The following is a 23,068-nucleotide window of genomic DNA, read 5'->3' as shown; positions in this document are numbered from 1 at the left end:
TCTGGTTTACTTAGTGAACTGGGATTACCTTTATAGCCTTAAATATCACAACTAACTTTTTTCCCCATGTCTGATTCTTTGCATCTTTTCCATCCCTAAGAGTCAAAAAAGCAAAACAGAACATATATTCAATTATTTCCTACGCTTTTTTCTTTTTTGTATCAGCAGTAGTCTTGGGGGATCTTCCAAAGAATTATTCACTAAAGTGCTTACAAAACATTTTTTTAAATTCTGTATTTGATCCAACTGTCTTAAAATGAGAGCTAGTGTCATTTTCATAAAAGGTCTGATTTAATTAGCTGTCTTAATACATTAAACAGAAAAATGTGTTTCATGACTTTGGATGAAGTACTTTTGTAACACTTCCTTGTAAGCATTTCAAAGAAATACAAAAGTTCCGTGAGGCATTTTAAATCTTCTGCCACACTTTAAGAAAACAAGAACAAGTTATATCTCCAAACAAAAATACCCCAGATGTTCCTCTTCAACCTAGCTGAAATAACCAAACTTGGAAGCTCAAGATATTTGAGCTACAGGGCTCGTACACGGCAGGCAAGCTGAAGAAAAAGAAACACCTTAGGAAACATCTTCTGCAAGTTCCTCCAGCTACAAGAATTCATTCTTTAGTATTAATCTGTGGCATCTCTCATTAGAAGAACATAAGCTAATGAGTGAGCATCCATTTCTTTTCCCTTCCACTTCCTTCTTATTCCTCAGGAAAAAAAAAAAAAACAAAAAACACCTAGAAAACTTAAATCTCTCTGAATAACTTAGGGACTTCTCACTTTATCATCCCTTTTAACCAAAATTCTTTCTGTTCAAATATAAAGTATAATTAATCACCAACTAAACATCTTAACAATCTTTTTGTTAGCATTTAGTGTCACTTCAGAAATAAGCTAGCAACATTAAAATTTCAGTTAAGCAAGTGACCCAGATGAAACTTTATGAAGACTTCACCTTTGTGAAATGAGAAAACACTTCTATTTTTAACCGCTCATTTTCACAACGGACTATAACAACAGGGTGGTGGTGGGGAGAGAGTAAAAACAAGCTGACAAAAATCAACATATACATTCAGTAGAAAGGGGAAAAAAGCATACCCTACTCCATGGTTACAAAGTAGCATTAGCAAAACCCACACACAGAGTAGATGACAATCCAGGACAAAAAGGAAGCAAAACAGAGAAAACTGGAACTCAGAGAAAGATTCAGAAGAAGCAAAGGCAGCAAAACACAAGAGCAGATGCAAAGGTAGAGTAAGATTATGTCAAGGTCTTGCAGGGAAACACAAGCAGCTTGAATTTGAATGTAATTAAAGAAAGGATGACAGAGAGTGAATTTCAAAAAGGTGACGATGTGATAGGAGTAGCAAACAAAGAAGAATATTCTAGCAACAGCATTTTGGAAGAAGGGTGGAAAGATGCTGATTCATATTCATGACTCACTTCCCATCAGCCACCTTCCACAGAGCCTGGAAGTCTTTCAGAATCAGAGAAAGCTGCTGAAGGATGAAAATATCCAGGTGATTCTTGGAAATTGTTTTTAGCTTTCTCATGGCAAATGAAACAAAGCCTGAGGGTGAATAAGTCATGCAGGCAATAATCTAGCTGTTCAAATACACTGTGCTAATTGTCCATATTCATACAGTTCTCCTATAATAAAAGCAACAGGGTTAAGCTGCCTCTCAGTTACTGAGAGAGAAAAGTACACTAACACCAGCATACATATTACATCGTCTCTCATGACTGATGTGGTCACATTCAAAAACTTGTAGGTTAGGAAAAAAAAAAAGCTTAAGCCTCTTGCAGTAGAGAAGAAAGCAAACATGCTATATGAGGTGAATATTTATTAAGTGAGCTAGAAGGGTGTTTTAGTTTTGTGGAATATGGAGATCACTAGTGTGCAGAAACAAAACTGTTTCTACAGCATCAAACTTAACAGAAGTACAATTTTTAAAGAGTAAAATTAGCTATGGCTACAATGAGAGCCATAAACTAATCATATGAGAACAGTAAAGGGCAGTATATAAGCACTTCAGAACATAAGCCAGTTTTCATGCTGCCTCATATGTTAAAAACCAAGCAAAAAATACAGTGAAGCAAGCAATCTATCTTAGCCTGATTTTGTAAGGAATTCAGACTTATACAGTAGCACTTCACCTACATAGAAAGGTGCCTTACACCTTTGGAGTCCAAACCTGTTCCAATAGTGGGGCAGGAATCTCAAGGATATCAATTCCCTACAAATTTTCACTAAAACTAATCAGTCCAAGGATACATAGTTCCCCATTCTTGCACCAAAGCAAAATGACACAGTGTGAACTCAAAAGAAGAAAGATGCACTATAATTATTCCAACCACAGGTAAAGATTAAATTGGAGATTATACTACATTAGGCATAAGCAAATTAAACCAAAATGACAAGAAATCAAAATTAGCTAGCATTGCTGTTCAGAGACATACTTGTCTATAAAAAAAAACAGATGATACAAAGAGCCAGGTAAACATGATGAGTGAGCATTCACAGGTAATTTTTCAGACTGTAGAATGGATAATCAGAATATAAAGTAAGACTATAAAAATTTATTTCATAGCAAGAAGAATGAGCCAGACAAAATGGATTTACCCCCAAAATGTTATTTTTAAACAAATGCTTGGTCTCACACAACCAACCTCTTATAAATCAGAGTAAGCAAGGCTGACAAAACCTCAAATGATCACCTAGTCAAATACACCTACTTAACCATTAACTAAAATAATTTTTTTTTATTTAAAATCAAATAAAATTAGTGTCTGTGAACAAGACAGCAAACAGTAATACCTACATCTGAACTTCTGTAGAAGAATTTTTCATAGCTCAAAGCAATTGTTGGCATAAACGACAGGAACTTACATAGTGTGGCAAGCATAGAAGAAAATTCAGTATTGTTACAAGACATTAGCAGATACCTAAAAAAAAAAAGGTAACTCCATAGAACCAAGCATAGAGGATTTTATATGGACATATACACAAGTGAACACTGGACAAAAAGCCACTCTTTTCAAAGAGTATGAAAGCAGCAGCAACACAAAATCATGAAGGACAGAAAAAAGAGAAGCAAAGAGCAGTAACAAGAAAAACATTTAAGCAGGTAACAGAAAGGTCTGTTAATAATTGGAGCCTAACAATAACACATCAGACGTGAGGCTCAGTTTTAGAAAAATTCAGATCTTTAACATATTGAAATAATACATAAGAAAAGGTGTTCACAGGGAAGTAGAAAAGGAAGAGAAAGATTAAATCAATCCAAATCGAAAGCCAATGACGCATTGATAAATTAAGGTAACATTTGGAAAACAAAGCAAAACAAAAATAGGACTCAGTGTGTCAAATTTGGAACATTAGAAATTAAGTTTAACTGCTGAATAAAATAACAGAAATATTCTTCCTGTCACAGTATTATGGGATCTTTGAAAATGAAAAGATATTGGAGGAGAATGAATGGATAAAAGTTTCTTAGGAAAAAAAGATGTTAAAATGTTTGATTCCAGCCTTCTTTGCATACCTCAGGGAATCTTAAGGTGTGAAAGCCAGCAGGGAGGGATCTTGCCTATCAACAGCACACCAGTAAGGGCATGAGTCACAGAGCAGTAATACTTTCCTCCTTAGTTCTTCCTCTGTCACATGCCCCCTTCTATTCTGAAGCACTATCCCGATAGCGATAAATGGTGAGATTAATTGCACTGGGCAGGATACACTGAGAGGGTCCACTTAGTTCTGCTGTGCTAGAAAAGACTGGCAATCAAGCTCTGCCACAACAAGGAAGAGAGACACAATCTAGAGCAGCATCTCTCACAACCAGGGCAGTAATTCAGGACTGACTACCTGTACTAGAGTCAGACAGCATCAGACAGGAACTGTGTTCCCCTCTATTTTTCCCCGTACTGCTTGCTTTTCCATAGTTATCATCATTCAACAATACTATCCTGAACAGCTGAACTAAACCCAGCTACCACTAAAATGACTGTTTGACAGAGTAAGGAACATAAACACATCAAATACTCCTTTGCAGAGAGAGCATTTCTGGTTCATTTCTTCCAAAAGTACTTGGGTTTATTTTTCAAAATATTTTAAGTCTTGTTCTGATCTTATGTAGCTTAGTCAGTATAGTTCTAAACTTTGCCCTGAATTTCTCACTCTCTTGTAATTAAACCAGTTTATTCAGAATCCCAAGCTATTTTAACCTATTGTAGAGACCAAGCAACCTTAAACACATAGTATCATGAGCCAACTACCTCTATCAGCATAATGGGCTTCATAAAACAATAGCACCCAACGCATTCAAAGTTAACAGACTTTTAAATAAAAATACATTAAAAGGAAAAAAAAAACCACCCTCAGATACATGTGTTTTACTGAATTTAGATGGTGAAATAGCAAGTGGTGATAAAAAAAACAGGAAATAGCCAGCATCCATTTTTTTGTTCTGGTTTTGAAAAAAATCAAGAGGATGTATCCAAACCACAGCACAGTGTTACTGGAATAGAAATTTCGCCATCCACAACAACAAAGAGATACAATGCTCTACTTGTAATATACTTCAGATCAAACATTTTAAATTAAAGATCCAGGGACTTAGAAGAGTCTAACTAAGGCTCTCCATAAAATTAGTGGTTCAGTTTTCTGGACCATTCTTGCAAATATTTGGAAATACGTGGAAAACAAGAAGATTCTAGTGGATTGTAAATATTGTATAAATAAATGAGAAGGATAAAGGAAAAGGTCAAAGAGCTGCTGATTATTTACCTCCATATCAATTGAGAGTAAAATAATGTAATAATTAGCTTGGTTTCTACCATGGAATTAAAAGTAAAAACACAGTAAGTGCCTTGATTTCAAGGATTATTAGTACTGCCAAGCAAAATATCGCTTCTTGAAATGATTACAGATTAGTTAACAGAACTAACTACAGCAATTACCCTACTTAGGTTTTTCTAACATATTTGGCTAAACATCACATGACATTTTAATTATTTGCTTTAAAGTCTCAATTAACTAACAGGAAGCTCAGTTGATGGATTAAAATAAAATATTTTGAAATCCATATTCCTATTTAGCAGAAAACATCAATGAACATGATTCCTAGTGCAACCCCCTACAGACCAGCAATGATCAGGTAGGCACAATGAGATATACAAGTTATGGCTTAAGCAAATGACCTGAATCACATTTAAAAACAGTCATAGTCCAGCAAAATGTATTTAAATACAGTTAAATATTTTAAATACATGAAATAATTTATTGTGATTTTTGCCCCAATTCAACATTAATTTTTATTGTGTTTAATAATTTTTTTTAAGAGATGAGCTGCATTTATGGTGCTAAAACTGACAGGACTGCTTTTTGAACCTTTATCTTCCCTGCAACCAGGAGGGCACCACCCATAATTAGAAGCTGTATTTCATATAAGTCTAAATATTGTGGTTTATTATGTTTATTCAATAATGTTTTTGCATTGAATGCATTTTAACATAAAGTAAATCATTTAGGAAATTGGAAAAAACTTGCAGCTGCAAGATTGGACAGTCTTAGCAAGAGGCAATTCAGAAGAATTATTAAAACACAATGTATAATTACCAAACATAAGTGCAACACAAAATTAAAGAGGGATAATGCAATCCTTGTGTGTATAAAAATGCAGTGTATGCAGAAGCCATCTTGCTTCTGTATACAACCTACGGATACACTGTTCAGTGCAGAATATCAGAAAGACTGCAGACAGCAAGTGTGGGATGGCTGAACCGTCAGTACCTTTACTGCTGTTACAGATGTATCGGGTATCTCTACAACATGCAGACTTGAAATTTCTTAAACTGAAGACTGTTAAAATCTTCCTGGGAAGCAAAAAGTGAATTTATGTCTAATTTAGCACACAAGACCACACAGACTTACCTCATCTGTACAGCTACAGACATGATCTGGTATTAGTTTATTTTCTGAAAAGAATGGTTACTAGCTGTACTCCTTCCAGAGTTCAATTAAAAAAAAAAAACAACAAAACAACACAACAAAACCAAAACACATAAAACATACCAGACTTGCATAAAATACAACTTCTAATAATGGATGGTGCCCTCCCAGTAACAAGGAGGATAAAAGCAGTGCTGTCAGTTCTAGCACCATAAATGCAGCTCATCTCTCAAAGTACTTTGAGAAGTAGACTTCAGAATGAACTGAAGGATCCAACGTGCCCAGTGACAGAAGTAAAACTTCATCCTACTCAGATTAAATCTTTAGCTCCTGCTGTTCTATAAACCGTAATTTGACACATTCGTATAACATTTATCAGCTTGATGAACAACTATCTTGACTTGAATAAGTTTAAACGTGCTGGAAGGTTTGAGAATGCAAGGGCACAGTTTTTAAGGATTGTTCTCATAAAAATGCAAAGTTGCAGATAATTTAGTTCAACATGAGTTTATAGCAAAATTATGCTTTTGAGATAAATATCTTAACACTTACTGCAATATTCACAAAGAGTAACTGTAGTCTAGTAGAACTAATCTCCCTACACTTCCTTTACAGTTGATAGGGAGAGATAAGCATATTTAGAGTTTCAAGGCACTTAAATGCAAGTTTCCTGCTTTGAATGAACCTCTTCTTTCCAAATGGTATCAAGAGCCTCTATTGGCTAACCCTTCATAAGCCCACTCCACGTACACAAAAAAGATAAGACTGTAATTGGCCTCAAACAGAAAAGCATCTACTTTCCTCAACAAGATCTTTCTTCACCTAATTCAAGTTTTACAGAACTTCTCCATTTCCTGTATCTGTTATTGCCTCAGCAGCAGCCAAAGCACTCTGACAGCTCATTTCTCGACCCAACTGAAGAATGACTTTGCTGATACATCAAGCAAAGCTGCCTTTAAAGTCATGATGCTTTCTTGAGACCTGTTCATGATTCTAAGAAAAAAAAAAAAGCAACTATTATGAAATAAACATATGCATTTTAAATTGAGGAAGGGTCACAACAGCTGAAACTTGCGGACAGATGCCACAATGACACCTTGCAAAATATTTTAGTGTTGCCAAATTTGCAACAGTACATACTGGCTAGAAATCGACCACTCATACTCCTCTACTCTTATCTGAGACCAGATTTTCTCACAAAAGTATGTTAAAAAGTAATAGACACAGTTCACTGGGCTACAAATAATGGCATCACGGCCTGCAAATGTCTCTGGCATCTTGGAAATTTATCACCACCACTGTGGTGGAAAGTCTCAGAGCATCACAACACTAAGAACAACAAATTCCTTACCATTAACTAAGCCAAACGCTACACAAACTGATTAATGCTATTCACATCATAAAAATGTTTAAGGCTTACTCAATATATTAAGATAACATTAGAGTGCCCACAAATACACAGAGTAAACCACCTCTTTGATGTTTGTAACTTTTTCCTAATTTACTATCTTATGTGAACTGAGTAGCCCCATAAAAGGCTTCTCAAAGAAAACCGTTGCATGAAATTTTAATCCATACAATCCCATGAAACATGCACTACAGCGAGTGTCATAATCAGATTTAGGTGCTTCTGTTTCTCCTTCCAAAAATCTCAGTGGTGCTCTCGGCTCAGCACCTGCTGCTGTCATTTGGAGGCCTTCTGCTGAAGCTGTCATGAGTGGCATAAATGTTAGTTTTACTCCAAACTTATGACTAGCAAGTCAAAGTATTTGAGAAGAAGAAGGGCTAAAGGTGTTAAAATGAAAACCATTCCCCACTACAAATGTAACTGCATGTCCCCTTAACCAAGATCCTACAGGAGGAAAACTTTTTTTTTTTTTTTTTTGGTATCACAGACAGTTCACAGCATATACCTTAAAATAATGCAGTGTATCTCCCTTCCTTGTGACAGAATTCAAGAACACCAGTTAAGCCAAAGAATTAATTGAACACAGTAAACAAGCTTTATCTTACCAGCACTACTGGTATTAGCGATTCCGGTAATCTTCACAACTCTTAAGAATGGAAGACTGTGCTACAACCAGCAACAAATAAATGAATTTTAAGAATAACCATTCACTATCAAAAGTAAACCTTTCACAAACCACTTACAATCTATGAACATTATTCTTTAAGCAAAAATAAAGTACATGAGAAAAAAAGCAGGCTTCCAGCAGAAACAGTATTGCAAACAAGTAGAGCATTTCAATTAATGTATGAGAACAACCACATACAAATCATCAGTCAGATTTTGCTTTTGAGAACATACAGAAGAAAGCACATCCTTAAACTCCAGTAACCAGTTCTATCCTTTTCAGTTCATCTTCCAGTTTTGTGACCATGATGGGTTGAAAGATTACTATTTTGAGAAATAAACCAGAAAAATAAACCCACTCTCCACTTCTACAGCTAGTTTTAATATCTATCTTCAGGTACTAAATCTGAGAAACTTTGTGGGTTTTTTCAACATAACCATCACACTTGACAACATCTTCCATTCAGAGCAAAACTCACTGATTTCACAGCTGCAGCAGATGTGAGTTTTAATTATGGCTGCAAATCACACTACTATCATTTCAAATCAAGTACCAAAAAAACTTAACACAACAATACATAGGAATCTTTCTGATTAACATGATCTGTCTGGCATCTGTGACACCAGCAAGGACAGAATCTAATTCTCTAGGGACATTTTTGTGTCTTCACTGTGAAGGCATCTCAGTCTCATTTGCTATACATCTTCTAGATTTTGCAACAAATCAAGGAGGAATCCTCCTCAGTGAACAGCCTTTGTTGCATACTGGCTTACTCATTCCTCAAAGCACAGTCATTCCTCAAAGCACAGATCTTCCTGCACACTACATAAAGCAGCAATACAATGATGAAATCCAGAGTATGGTAATATAACTACAATGTTTCTCATCTTCTTCCGCTACCTTGCCGCCAAGTTTTCCCACCCCATTAACACACCATCACCTGGAGCTTCCATCTAAAATGCCTTTCCTGGCTCATACTCCAATCTTCCTAGTTCAATACGCCATGTGCTCTTTCCCCATCATAACTCTAATTAATTCTCTACATTCAGTCAGACATTTCTTCCATTACTTCCATCCTCAATAATAACATAAAATGCAGAAAAGCCTCATAATATCCTACATAAATATTCCATGTTAGTGTAAGACATTCATGAGCCACACTCATTTCCAATACAGCATAGAAAAAGCACTCCTGAATCAATCTCCAATTCAATATTAAAACATTCAACAATGACAACCACGAAGAGCAATAAATTTAACCAAGAAGCCACAGGTATAGGTAGACTCAGACCTCTCATGCTTGGAACTGTACAGAGGGTTCAGTAAATACCACTGAGAAGACGGACAAGTGTGTACTTAATATACAGTAACAGAAACTGAGAAAACCTTGTGTGCATGCATAGGTAACACAAACCAAGCAAAATCCAAAGATTTTTTTACTACATGCATAATATGCTTGTGCATCATTTTTGTAGCCAGCAGGTCTAAATGGACAAACTTGTAAGTTTTTATCCATATTCAGTAGGCACTGTTTTTGAACTGGATGACCCACAAAGGCCAACACATTAAGACATTGCTAAGCTATCAAATACACAAACTCTTCTTCACTTTGTGCTTTGGTAACAATCTTTAGCTTCCTGCAAACCAGAAAAAAAACGTAATTCAACTCAATCTCTCATAATAACATTTAAACCAAAACGTAACAATAAAAACCTAGCTTTGTCAAAACATCCAAGAATCAAACGCAAAGACACGAAGACAATGTACCCTCATAAGGTTTCCTTCTTGCACCGCCCATAGCACACCCCTTAGAAGTGGGTATCAAATCATTACAATGACATCTATAATGCTACATAATCATACTTTTCCCTCAAGTGATAAAAATGTAAGAACCCTCATAAATAAAGCTAATAAGGTAAACTAACTACAGACTCAAAAGTTCCAGAGGAAGGATTACCATGTACATGCGCACACCTAATCATCATCTCTAAGACTACAGTTCCACTGCTAAGGTTGCATTTCTGTCAAGGGAGTAGTCCTGCTTGCCTACAGCAACTGCTGCTTTCCAGCTGAACCTCAATGACAAGCAGGAGATCCAGAGCAAACAGATGATCCAGCTGAAAAGATTTATTTTGCATTTTAATTAACCATCAGCCTATCTAACTGATCTCACACTTCTACAGCACCAATACCAACACAAAGAAAGGAGCAAGAACTCATGCTGGAACCACCCTCTTGGCCACTGCACAGATTTGGATCTTTTTAAAAGATATTTTAAAAGACGGCATGTGTAATGCAGGGATTCCAGGGAACTACAAACAGTTAAGTGTGACCTATAACAAATAAACTAGAAATAATGGACATATGGATAATTATGATAGTGCAGGAAAGAGTAGATATGGCTGTTCCAAAAAGAGATCCTCACTTTTAAATCTCTTTGTGCACTCTGAACATGTGTATAAAGAGCTGAACTCGGTCACTATCATGGTCTACTTGGATTTCCCATGCTGGAAAAGTCTCACCAAAGCCTTTCCTGCAGTCACATCAACAGAAAGAAGACAGACCCTTGCATGAATAAATTGGTTAAAATATAGAAAACACAGGACAGACACAGTTGGTGTTCTCACAAGGAAGGAGGATACCAGTGGAGCTCCACAACAGTCTGTGTTGTTCAGTGTATTCTAAATTACCCAGGAAACAGGAGCAAGGTGAAAAGTTTTCTGACACTACTGTGCCTATCAATATTACATTATTCAGGAGAACAAGGAAAGGGCTGACTACAGTATAGGAGGTGGTCTTTATCAGACTAGGGGACTAAGCAATAAAGTATATGATAGCCAGCACAGATGAATGGAAGTGATGGAAGTTGGGGTGCAGAGTGGAGGAGGGAGAGAAGCAGTTCTAACTTTGCACATAAACCAACGGGCTTTGTCCTGAATACTGCCAGCATTCAGAAATGAAAGCCAATGTTAGGACTTATTATGAAAAAAATCAGTCCAAAACGTATCACTGTCTGCCCATCTTGAATATCACTAGCAGTCCTAGGGCCTTCAACTCCAGAAGAGGATGTAGCAGAATACAGTAGTTTCAGAGAAGAGCAAAAGGTACAATCAGAGGCATAGAATGGGTTCTACAGGGGAAAACAAATAGGCAAGTTAGGACTCTGGTTTCAGAAATACTCGGGTGGAGGGAGGAAGAGATAAAGGGCTACAAAGTCATACGAGGAACAGAGAGATGGATTGTTATATTCAACAGAGATTTTGTCGTGGTTTAACCCCAGCCAGCAATGCAGCCGCTCACTCACTTCCCTCCCGCCAGTGGGATGCGAGAGAGAATCAGGGGAAAAAGTAAAACTCGTGGGTTGAGATAAAGACAGTTTAATAGGACAGAAAGGAAGAAAATAATAATGATAATAATAACAACAGTAATAAAATTACAATAATAATAATAAAAGGATTGGAATATACAAAACAAATGATGCACAATGCAATTGCTCACCACTTGCCCACCAATACCCAGTTAGTTCCCGAGCGGTGATCCCCCCTGCCCCAGGCCAACTACCCCCAGTTTGTATACTAGGCATGACATCACATGGTATGGAACATTTCCTTGGCTGGTTTGGGCCAGCTGTCCTGGCTGTGTCCCCTCCCAACTTCTTGTGCCCCTCCAGCCTTCTTGCTGGCTGGGCATGAGAAGCTGAAAAACCCTTGACTTAGTCTAAACACTACTTAGCAACAACTGAAAACATCAGTGTTATCAACATTCTTCTCATACTAAATCCAAAACATAACACTATACCAGCTACTAGAAAGAAAATTAACTCTATCCCAGCCCAAACCAGGACAGATGGATTGTTCACTCTCTTCTGAAAGAAATGTGGCACCAAAGGAATCCAGTACAAGTTTAAAAAAAAAAAAAAAAAAAAGGTGGTAGATTTTAACATAACAAATAAGATACCTGTAGAATTCCTTACCAAAGGATATTTGTATGCCAGACATTTAGCTGCATGCAAAAAAAGGACTGGCCAAGTTTGAGGATAAAAATCCAAAGGTTACTAGCTACACAAAACTCACATCAGATTTAGAACAAACCTTTACTGAAAATAGCTAGGGATTGAAAGAATATTCAAGCTAAGTATTATATACACTTGCCCTGTTCTCACTCTTCCATAAGCATTCATTCATGCTTACCATTGGAGGAAGAATACTGGATTACCTTTTGTCTGATTTCATTACGGATTAAGATTTTACCTAAAACTTGTCAGCCACTTCACCAACAATGTTTAGATTTTTCATTTGAAAGTCTCATTTGGTATTCATGATAGTGCCAATATCACAGACACAGAGCCTTAATAGATATTCTCTAAGGAAACTTGCTGCAGCAGCTTAAAAAGTTATTCATTACACTATCCACCTCATCCCTGCTTGAAGTTACTACACTTACAAGAAATGCTTTTCTAACTACTACTTTATACCCATTCAGTTATCATCAAGCCATTATGGAAAAGACAAAACAGTGCTTGAAGGTTTGGGGGTTTGCCACTCCAATTGACTTTTATTAAAAAAAAAAAAAAAAAGTCTTATGCTGAACTTAACAATAATTGTGGTACTGCTAAAAATACACATAGCTAGTGTGACAAAACAACAATTAAATACAGGTTGAGCTTTACCAATCAGTTTTCAGCAGTTAGATTAAAAAAAAATATTTAGGGTGACAATTCTCATGTTCTTCAATAGAACATCTGATTTTCTTTACATTTTCTTCAGAAGTTTATTTATTGCTTGTGTCCATTATTCTTTTTTTTTTTAAATTCAAACAACAGTTTGATCCAGATGTTTTCCAGTTTTCAAATCTTTGTTCAAAGGTGAGACTACAGTTCCCATCGCTACCATTTTGGTAACATGGCATTCAAACTGTTGGCATTTACGGAACTCTCTTGTCTAAATTATTTTAAAATAATTTTGAGGATAGGTAAGAGGTAATCAACACTGACTACTTGAATACTTCTTCCTGCAAGAAACTAAAGGCCTTCTTTAATAATTATTTTTGGTGTCTGTTTCCTTTTTTGTAAAGGCAGCACTGCTGAAAGAATCGCACAATTTGTCCCATCTGTGATCTAGTCTCAAAAATTATGGATAAAATCATTCACATAAGTCAGATAAAATGGAGTAAAGCCAGGGAACATGTTGAACACATCTGTTTTGTAGATGGCTCTGCAATTCTTCCAATAAAGCATGCCTATAGGATAAAAATTTCTTCTACTATGTCATTGGACTGTATGACATCTCAAAATGGCAAAAGCCTTGTTCAGGTACAGTTACACTGACAGAAATTATCTTAGCAATATGACTTACTTCAAAGACAGCACATGTATAAAATAGACTGGTAAAGACACATTTTTGCCAATAGATTCTGCATCTAACCCTAGGAGAACTTGTTCTCAATCAAGTTTCCTGTTGTAGAGCAGGCTTACGTTCAAAAGCCACAGGGATTGTATGTGCTGGGAAATAAATGTCCAAGAGCAGAAACTGCATACTTCCCTGTAGAATAACTTATTGACCAGTGATCCTGCTGAGTCTAGAAATGCTTAATGTAAGAAAACTAACCTGAAACAAAGATTGAATTCAATACAGTGTAAGGTCCTATTCTTTGAAAAGGTAACTCAAATCATATATATGAAGAAAGAGATACGTGATGTAACAAATACTAATCCAAGCTCCCATGTTAACAAATGCAGGAGCCAAGAACCTGATGATGTTGGGAAAAAACCCCAAACCAAACCAAAAAAACCCCACAACCATACGTGTGCACCCACACCCTAGAATGACATTTTAATAAGGCTGTCACATTACTTCTGCTGCAACTTATACAGTAAGTAAATTACTCTGTTGCTGTAAGACTTTGTCTGGGCAACTTTGAAAAAGATACAGACAAATCACACCGAGTCCAGTGAGAGTTAACAACAGTAACAAAAATCCTGAGAAAACATGACCTGTGAAGAAAAGGGCTGTTTGCACAGTTTAGTAAAGAGAAGTCTGAAATAAAAGGAGACAGAGGAACAGTCTTCACGTATGCAAACAGTTGGTGCAAAGAGTACAGAAATCATTATCCTGCATGAGTAATAATAGTTGGACAAGAACTAACTGGCTTAACTAGCACCAAGACAGACTTAAGTTAAATATTTAAGAAAAGCCTCCTAACTATAATGATAGTTAGGTACTAGCTATAAATAGACCAGTGAAGAGGTGTGGTATTCCCTTCTTTTGAGTTTTTAAAGAAAAGATCAGACAAATATCTCTCGGACATGATTTCAGTATATTTGCTTCTGCCCCAGAGTAGGGACTGACCTCATGAATTCCCTTCCCTTCTTAGACATCTATCACTCCTTTGTTTATCCAAGTGAGAACTGTTTATCAGTGTTATCATACCTGAGCTTCAAAAGTACAGTCTTTGCAACATAAACATCTGAAACATTTGAATTTTATTACATTGCTGTTGTCAAGACTGTTAGTGTACTTAGCACAAAACATCTCAGGAACACAAAAGCAGCATCTTTTACTACTGCAGATAATCCACAGAAGTGAGCGAATGATTGAACGGAAATACAGAAAGAGAAGCAAGTGAGGAAAAAATAGCGAAGGACTCAAAGAAAAAAATGGCTGAAAACAAAGCTACAGTGAAAAAAAAAAAACCTTTAGCATAAAGAAAATTATTTTCCTCTCACGTGAAAAACTAAGTTACAGTTTGCTGGTATAACTTCAAAAGTATGCAATAACTTGGGATATAGAAGTAAACATAAGCAAAAGACTTCGCAAATGAACAGGAAAAAGTCACGTCTCTACAGGCCTCCCTACATTACCCATTCCCGACTCTCAGTTTTTAAAGCACACTGCAGATACCCCTGCTTTGGCCTTGCTCAAGTAAGTCCAACTTCAAATGACCTCATTAAGCTGGGCTCTAAACTATGCCATATGTGTATTTGTGGGTCAAGTGTCTCTAGAGCAGTGGTTCCCACAGATGGAAATCAGTGCAACAACCTAACACAGAACCACATCTTTCCTCCACTTCTTGTCACCAAACCTTCTGCAGCTTCTCAAAAAATACACTTAAGGTGAACATTTAAAACATCTCAGAAAAACCTGTAAACAAGCATGTTTAGTCTAAGAAATCAGGTTAACATAGAGCCATAAGCTGCATTTGTCATTACTACTATATTACTAAATCAAGATCTCATGCTAAGATCCAGAAGTGAGAATCACTGCTAATGCACTGCATTCTGAACATGTTCCCACTGCCCAATTATATGTTTACGATGTTATTTTGCAAGATATATGCAATTATAGCATGCATGATCTGTTTTGACCTCTTCCTTAGGACTACAAAATACCAGAGTATTAAAATAGCAAATGCAGCATTTATTCTTTTAAAAAAAAAGATTTTTCTTCTCTCCCACAGAAAAATTAGTGGGCTTAATAGAATTCACTGATTTTTTTTTTTTTTAATTTAACACTGTGTCAGTTCTACTTAGAATTTTATATGCTTAACTTTAGAAATTAAACTTTCAGGACAGCAATCTTAATTGTTTGCCAATTAGATAAACCTAGGTAGAGTCACTAGTCAATATACATATTTAGATTAGTTTGTCATATGAAAACAAGCTCTGCAAAAGTAATAAGATGTCCTTAATTACAGTGATCAGTCACATTTTCATCATTCATTTATTTTTTCTCCAAATAGGAGTCTAAATGGAGGATAATGTTAACAGCAAAGATCTAAAAAGAAATTATTAGACAATACATTCATTATTCCAGACCAAATGTGTACCTCTTGATAAATCAGAACACCTTTGGCTGTGTGTTTCGTGCAAGAGGGGGAATCAATGAAGGAAATCACTGTATTAGCATTCTCAGGTTGCATTTTATAAGAAAACATCATTTTCAGTTCAGAGAATGCTCAGTTACAGAGCCACTGAACAATCTGTCACAAAAATAAATTACATGTTATTCATTACTTTTGACTTAGTTTGCTGATGTAAAAAGTCAGCCTGCAGTAAAGATAATACAGATGAAAGACAAAAAATGAAACTTAAGATTGCTAGTATGCAAAGCTTTTTTTCAAAAAGTTCTCCATAAATACTTATTAATAATGACAAGGTTTTAAAAAACAGTAATTCTGATTTGTACCTAAATATTAACACTGTATTTTAGGAAATTGTAAGAAAAAAAAAGTTAAGTAAAAGTTATAAATGTGAATTAAATTTACAGCATAACCAACTTTCTTGCTTCCTCCAGAAGAAAACTTTATCATAAAACAATAAGTATTCTGCATTTAGCCTCAACCAGCTTTAAATTCCACAAGCCTGTGCATTGATTAGCTTTCCTAAGAACCACAGCAAAGAACCACTGACAGGTCTATGACTCTGTGTCATGATATTAAACAATAAGATAATGCTCTTGTCACGCTACATTTAATAAATTCTACCTGTCACAGATATCTGCCTACTCACATATACTATAAAAGCTCTCAAGATTACCAAACGCCACAGCTATCTTAGAAAGTCTCCTCTGACACTTTAGAAATCTCAGCAAGCCAAGACAAGTAATTCAGTTCAGAAACACGTTTTCTTCACTGTAGTCTTCCATTAGTGTCAGGTAAACCACTGACACAGAGTTCATCAAGACAAGCTATACACAGATTTTTCTCCAGCAATGGGTCAATTTGACAAACACTACCTTTGCTATTCTGCTTTATCAAAATACAATAAAACCTTGGGGAAAAAAAAAATGAAATTAATTATATACAGCCTCATTATCTGAATCAATATTTGGGTTCAATACATTTCAGAGGCAATCATGATGGAACACAAAGTGTAAAGAAAACAGGAATTATAGCAAATTCTCATTTTCTAATATATTTCTGAGGAAAGCAATTATTTTAAAAGCCACTGTAAGCGAAGGCATACATGAAAGTAAAATTTCCGCATACAGTATTTCTGTCATTTTCAAACGACAGTGAAGGGTTTAGCCATAGGGTAGGGGAAAAAAAAACCAAACAACAAAAACCCCACCAAACTCGTCGCTGCCCATTCCCTTAAAACGCTCTATAAGAGAATTTCATAGAAAAAAAAAATTTTTCTAGGGTATTCTACTAATAACTGCTATGCCCCAAGAGAATCCAAAATGTTGTGCAAGACAAGCATGTAGACATTCATTTTGCAAATACTGTGTCTTTGGCATATACATAGCAACACATTTCTGAAGGCCTCTTACGCTCTGCAACGTGCTGCATTGTTTAAAGAAAAGAAATGTTATAGCTGAGAAACATTTTCTGCATAGACTAGAAATCCCCCTTATTTCAAGGCAGGCTTCTATTATCTTCTACCCCCCTCTTAGAGGACACTTCACGATACAATACAGCTTAGAAGCGCTCAGCTTATTTAATGCTTTGATCTTCAGTAATTCCACAGCCAAAAACTAAAACCAGATTTATGAAGCAAGAGAGGAAGCCGGGGGGGGGGGGGACAAAAAAAAAAAAAACCACTAAAAAACCGGCATCAAAACTCGTGGGTGCTGCAATGCACCTCAAAAGCAGTAAGGGAAAAAATAATCGAACATTCACTTTTTCCCCCGACAAAAATATCTCGCAGAATCTGACCTACATACCCAATTCGTAGCACTGCTATCACTGCAGAGCAATTTAAAGACAAGAGACGACAGCACCAGAATGCAATCACAGGAAGGTTTACGGTGACACATAATTATTTGTGGAGCTCGTAAACCCCTTAAGATTCTGCAGCTGTAACGTAAATAACTAACGCGTCCCGTCCCCCCAGCACCTCGAATAACTGCACCGCCGCGCACCTCCTCCACCTGCACAGGGACGGTGCTCCCGGCGGCCCCCGGCACGGCGGTTCGTGCTCGCCCCCTCCCTGGATGCCGACGCTGCCCCAGGCGCCCCCCACACCGACGAACCCGCCCCCCGCGAAACACGCGCATCCGCGCAGCTGAGGGCCGCCCGGCCTCTCCCGGAGCCACCCCCGCCCGCCCTGCCGGCACCGACCTGTGTCACAGCGCAGGCCAGGCGGCCGCGAGGGACCCCCCCCGCGCTGCCCGGCGGCGGGCGCAGGCCCGGCTGGGCAGGCGGCGCGGAGGGAGCGGCCAGGTTTCCGGAGAGGAGCCCACCCCCCCCCGGAGGAGGGGGGGAAGGGGCCCGGGGCCTGCCCGCGCGGGGGCACGGCGGGGAGGGTGACAGGAGGCACCGAGGCCGGCGCGGAGGGAGCCGCGCGCCCAGGCGGGGAGCGGGGAGGGTGCCCCCGGAGCGCTGGCGCCGCGGCGGGACCGGGCCGGGCCGGGCCGGGCCGGGGGAGGGGGCGGGGAGGGTCCCGTCAGGCGTGAGGCGCCGGCGGCCGCCGCCGCTTCTGCTGCCAACCGAAAGCTCCGCCTCCCCCTCCGCCGAAACTCGTGACGTCGGCGGGAGGCGGGAGCGCGGCACGTCACCGCGGCCCGCCGTCACGGCGCACGGGCGGTCGCGACGACAACGGCCCGCCTCTGCGCGCGCGCAGAAGGGGGAGGCGGCGGCAAGGGGGAAGCCGGCACCGAAGGGCGGCGGAGGCGCGTGCGCAGCAGCCTCCCCCGCCCGCTCCGCGGGGCCGGGAACCGGCGGGGCCTGAGGCGGGGCGTCAGGCGGGGCGTCGCGCAACTCGCCCTTCCGTAAGGCGGCCCGGCTAGCGCGAAGAGGCCTGGGACGGGGCCGGGCCCGGGCCCCGCCTTCCCCGGTGCGGCTGCGGAAGAGCGCTGGTGCGGCGGTAGCGGGGGACGCAGCCGGGGCCCCGGCAGCCGCCGGCGCCGGGAGCCTCCGCGGCGGCCTGACTGGCGAACGGCGCAGGGGTCGCGTGCCTACGGCCGCTGCTGGAGCGCCGCGCTGCGCTCCGTGGCACGGAGGAGCCGCCGCTCGCTTCTGTCAGGTGACCCTGCGTTGGGCCCAGCCTGTTGCCGTTCTGCGGTTTGCGACGTGTGGTGTTCGAGGAGCGGATGGGAACGTTCGCCCCGGTACAATTCTGTCTCCTCAGCTGCTTACTGCAAAAAAACCCTGGTCCCTGACAAGCCCCCCGCCACCGTCCTGCGGTCGAACAAGCTGCCGTGACTCCATGGTGAGCCGGCTGCGCACGCTTTTTAGGACAATTCAAAACGCTGCTCCGCTGCTCGCGGGGTGCCCGTTTCTCCCAGCACTGGCTGCCCGTCCTCTGCAGGAGCCACCTTCTTCCCTCAGGAAATCAATACATGCTAGGAAGAAGGATGCTACCCTACATTAATCAGCAAGGAAGCACTCCCCAATACGTAGCAGGACAGCTATTACTGCTACCCTCGAAGTCTAAGTAGTGGATGACTGTAAATATTACTGTGGCACTGTAATTAGTCTTGCACAGATTTAAAAATAAGCTTACAGGCATGAGCCGTGGCATACAAGATGCACGAATGACCTGTGCGTGTTTAGCGAACCCCCTTCTGCGACATGCTGACGGGCGGCGCGTGTTCAGAGAGTCGTACCGAGGTAGTGGTGATCGGTGCTGCTGCAACTTGACTACAGCACAGTAATCCCAGCTGAGCTGCCACTCACGTGCTGCTTTCTGGCCATGGGGCCAGAGGTATTTGACCTTTAAGACAATTAGAGGTTTGTAAAGCCTGGACAAGCCCTCAAAACCTACCCAAAACAAGGGCTGGGGGCTTTTTGTGGCCACCTTAAACAAACCTGGGAAAACCTACTTGAACAGAAGTTTAAGACTTACATCGTTACTATAGGCATATATAACTATGCAGGGAAGCTCTTGCAAATAGACAAGTCTTCAGTGGGACAGGACCCCAAGCTGCATACCCAGGGAAGCAAGTAAACCTTCAGTGGGAACCACATAAGAAACTAAAAAATTGCACATCAAGGCCCACAACCCGAGTATTTTGAGATCTTCCACTGAAATAGGCCGCAGAAAATGATAACAACTAATACTGTCATCTTTAAAAAAAAATGGAATGTAGAGGACTGTGCTAAAGAAAGACCAACTGATGAAGCATATCCAAGAAAGGCACAAGGCTCTGAATCACACTGATTAATAAGAACTCCAGAGCCAACACAAAGGAGATGTAGTCGTCCCTCAAAGCTAAGACACTTTGTTCCACAGTTGGCAAAATTATCAGCCATGTTCGTGAGACACTTGTCGTGACCAAGAGCCTTCAACTAGGAAGTTAAAAAGGTGACCTTCTCTGCTAAATGATAGGGAAAGAGCCAAGAAAAATGCTGACGTTGTGTGATGCTCCTGTACCATCAAGGAAGATCAATGAGCCACAGCTGCTTACACAGCTTTGAAAACACATCCAGTGTTTCCCTTGCCTTAATGTTCCAGTTCATGGCCATTTGTCAGTTTTAGCATCTTGCAAATGGATTTCACTGATGGAGGAAGGGTTAGTGAACAGCAGCTAGCAAGGGTTGTGGAAAATCATCCCACATTCCTCTACTCATGTGGTCCTTTGTATTTCTGCACAAAGACCGCATAGCACAGAGCACTCTCATTGCACTATGAGCACCATCCCGAGAGTGCTTTGCAAAGGTGATGTACATCCTGACAGGCGTCAGCGCTACTGTGCCACAGTCCCTAAAACAGAGCATCTTCAGTATCAGGAGCAAGATAAACAGCTAAATATTGACTTTGAGATACAAAATATCTATCAACACCAGGGACAAGCACTTATGACACTGGCTCACACTGAGCGCAGCCCAAACCCAGGGGCATGGTTCTGAGATCGTGTGTCATGCTACTGGAGCAAAATAAACCTTATAGAAACAGTGTAATTGCTGATATGGAAGAGCATAAAAATAGGTGACAGAAGTTGCAATAAAGCATATTAGTTACTTATGCATTCAGTACAAGCCTTATACAGGCGATGGAAGTCGGGAGGAGCGGGGGTGGAAATTATAGGGTAAGCACATCTTAGGATAGTCTATTCAAGCAACTGACTGAAATCTGGCAGTGTGGCTCTCCCTGGATTCCAGAATCAATACCTCATTGCAATAAGAGGTTCTCACCTTCTAGACATACTGCTTGAGGCTAACAAGTGCCTGTATTAGTTAACGCTAAAGCCACAGCTTCTAAACACTTTAAATGGGAACAAACCAGATGCTTTTCATGGCCATGCCTTCATCCTCCTTTTCCTCCCCAAGTTTCTTTGCCTCCCCACCACTCCTTCCTATAGCTGGCGCCATATTACCATGTTACCACGTTTTGAACTACACCCAGAAAAGTATCTAATTAAATAAGTGATTAATTTCATATTTTTTAATCAAAAGAGGGTTACCTGGCAAAGGAACAAGCTGCTGGAGATAGAGCAGATAAGGGAAGTCAAAACGGCTTCTTTTGGGAACAGCAGTAGCATAAAGTTTGTGATGCCAGGATATTATAACATGATCAAGAGTCCTTCCTCACCAGCAGGAGGACCAACATTCTGTTCATAATTTAAATCCAGCTCGCATGCATTGAGCAAACAACAGTATTATTTCAAGCATTTGCTAGTCCTACCTGTCTGCTGTGCTCGTCTGCCTTTCCATGAGAGAAGGAAACACGTGCCTGCATCTCAGTAATTCTCAATACAATCAATACAAATGCCCCATCGCTGTGAGGCTGATGCCAAAAGACAGGAAGAGCAAATAGCTTGGGGAGGACAGTCCTAAACCTCTGCTGGAAGATTCATAAGAGGCTTCATCTTCCCCCCTAGCAACTGTATTTCTTATCCAGACTGGAATCTCCCGTCATACTTAGTATTTTGCATTTCAGGATGCATTCCCACTGCCCAAGACATTTAAGTTTAGCTCCAGAACAAAATAAATAAAGAGCAGCTAGCTATTGGCTTGTCTGTAATACTTGAAATGACCTAAGTATGGGAAAAATACAGTAGTCATTCAGGTATGGAGTTGCTTCTCTGGAAAAAGCACACTATAAATGAGCCTGATCAGCAGTACTGGTACGTTTGTTTGCTCCAACCCTGTCATTGAAGTTTATAGAGCAACTCATTTACCTTTAGGACTCAGCCATATTCAGTAATCCAGAACACAGGCACCGTTGACTCTACTAATAAGATTATTCCCCTAATGTCTACATTACTCAGCCATTTAATGCAAGTCTGCTATTCGAGATGGCAAAAGTAAACTAGGAGATGCTGATCAGAAGTATATGAAATTACACTACCTGGCAAATAGCATGCTTTCTTAAAGATTATACAGGATGTTCTATATAACGATTCAGAAGACTAAACATAGCCATAAAAGCTTGCAACAAGCAACTGTTGCCTTGTATTCATTCATTTACATCTTAAGGCAGACAATGGACCTTACTGCAGAATGACACTACACAGACTATATTGCCTTTAGCAAACATGATGACTGTTAATCTTTAAAGAATGACGATTTTTACAACACAGACTTCATTTTACACTAAGTAAACCCCCTGACTAATCAAACTTTGTTTTACGCTAAGTACCCTGAATAATCAGTATTCTGCTTAACACAAAGAATATCTGTAAAACATAAGGCACATACAGTTGATAAAAATTCCCCTTCATGGAACTACACTGCTTTCATAAATGTAAAGTTCTACGACACATATTCAGATATAACACCAGACAGTGGATAAGCACCTATTTGTCAGTCAAATGAATATCTGATAGGGGGTAGGCAGAATAGGTACAGGTTTAGCCAGAGGTAAATATTAAAGCAACTGAAAAGAGATTTCCTAACAGAATGGTAAATGTGTCATTCTAACATTCTTCTCTTTACTTATTACAACTGTACAGTACAGCAAACGTTTAAGTTTCAGTGTTTGGTCAATAATCTCCTTGATTCCTCCTAAGGTTCCTTAGCCCTTTTCCCACAGTTGCATTCACCTCCCTTGTAAAATAAATAAAATGAAATCAAGCCCTGTTCTCTGAACTTCAGATACCCAAATCTTATAGAGGTCAAGGATGTTTTTGTTACCACACCCATTTTTTTTTAACCTCTCA

General features: G+C 39.6%; 1 protein-coding gene across 2 annotated transcripts in view; it reads right to left on the bottom strand.

Moving 5' to 3' along the window:
- The window catches only part of MAP3K2 (mitogen-activated protein kinase kinase kinase 2), a 53,296-nt gene extending 34,899 nt beyond the window's left edge, over window positions 1-18,397 (bottom strand). The window contains exon 1 of one of the 2 annotated variants that reach the window (XM_052791683.1): window positions 18,087-18,397. The gene's annotated coding sequence lies outside the window, so the exon portion shown is untranslated. The remainder of the gene's footprint in view (window positions 1-18,086) is intronic. The other variant, XM_052791682.1, reaches the window with a different exon arrangement.
- Window positions 18,398-23,068: the final 4,671 nt, after the last annotated feature.

The sequence above is a fragment of the Harpia harpyja genome, chromosome 7 (genome assembly GCF_026419915.1).
Source record: "Harpia harpyja isolate bHarHar1 chromosome 7, bHarHar1 primary haplotype, whole genome shotgun sequence".
Taxonomy (NCBI): Eukaryota; Metazoa; Chordata; class Aves; order Accipitriformes; family Accipitridae; genus Harpia; species Harpia harpyja.
The sequence above is the reverse complement of the archived record's forward strand: the minus strand, read 5'-3'. Positions and strand labels throughout refer to the sequence as shown.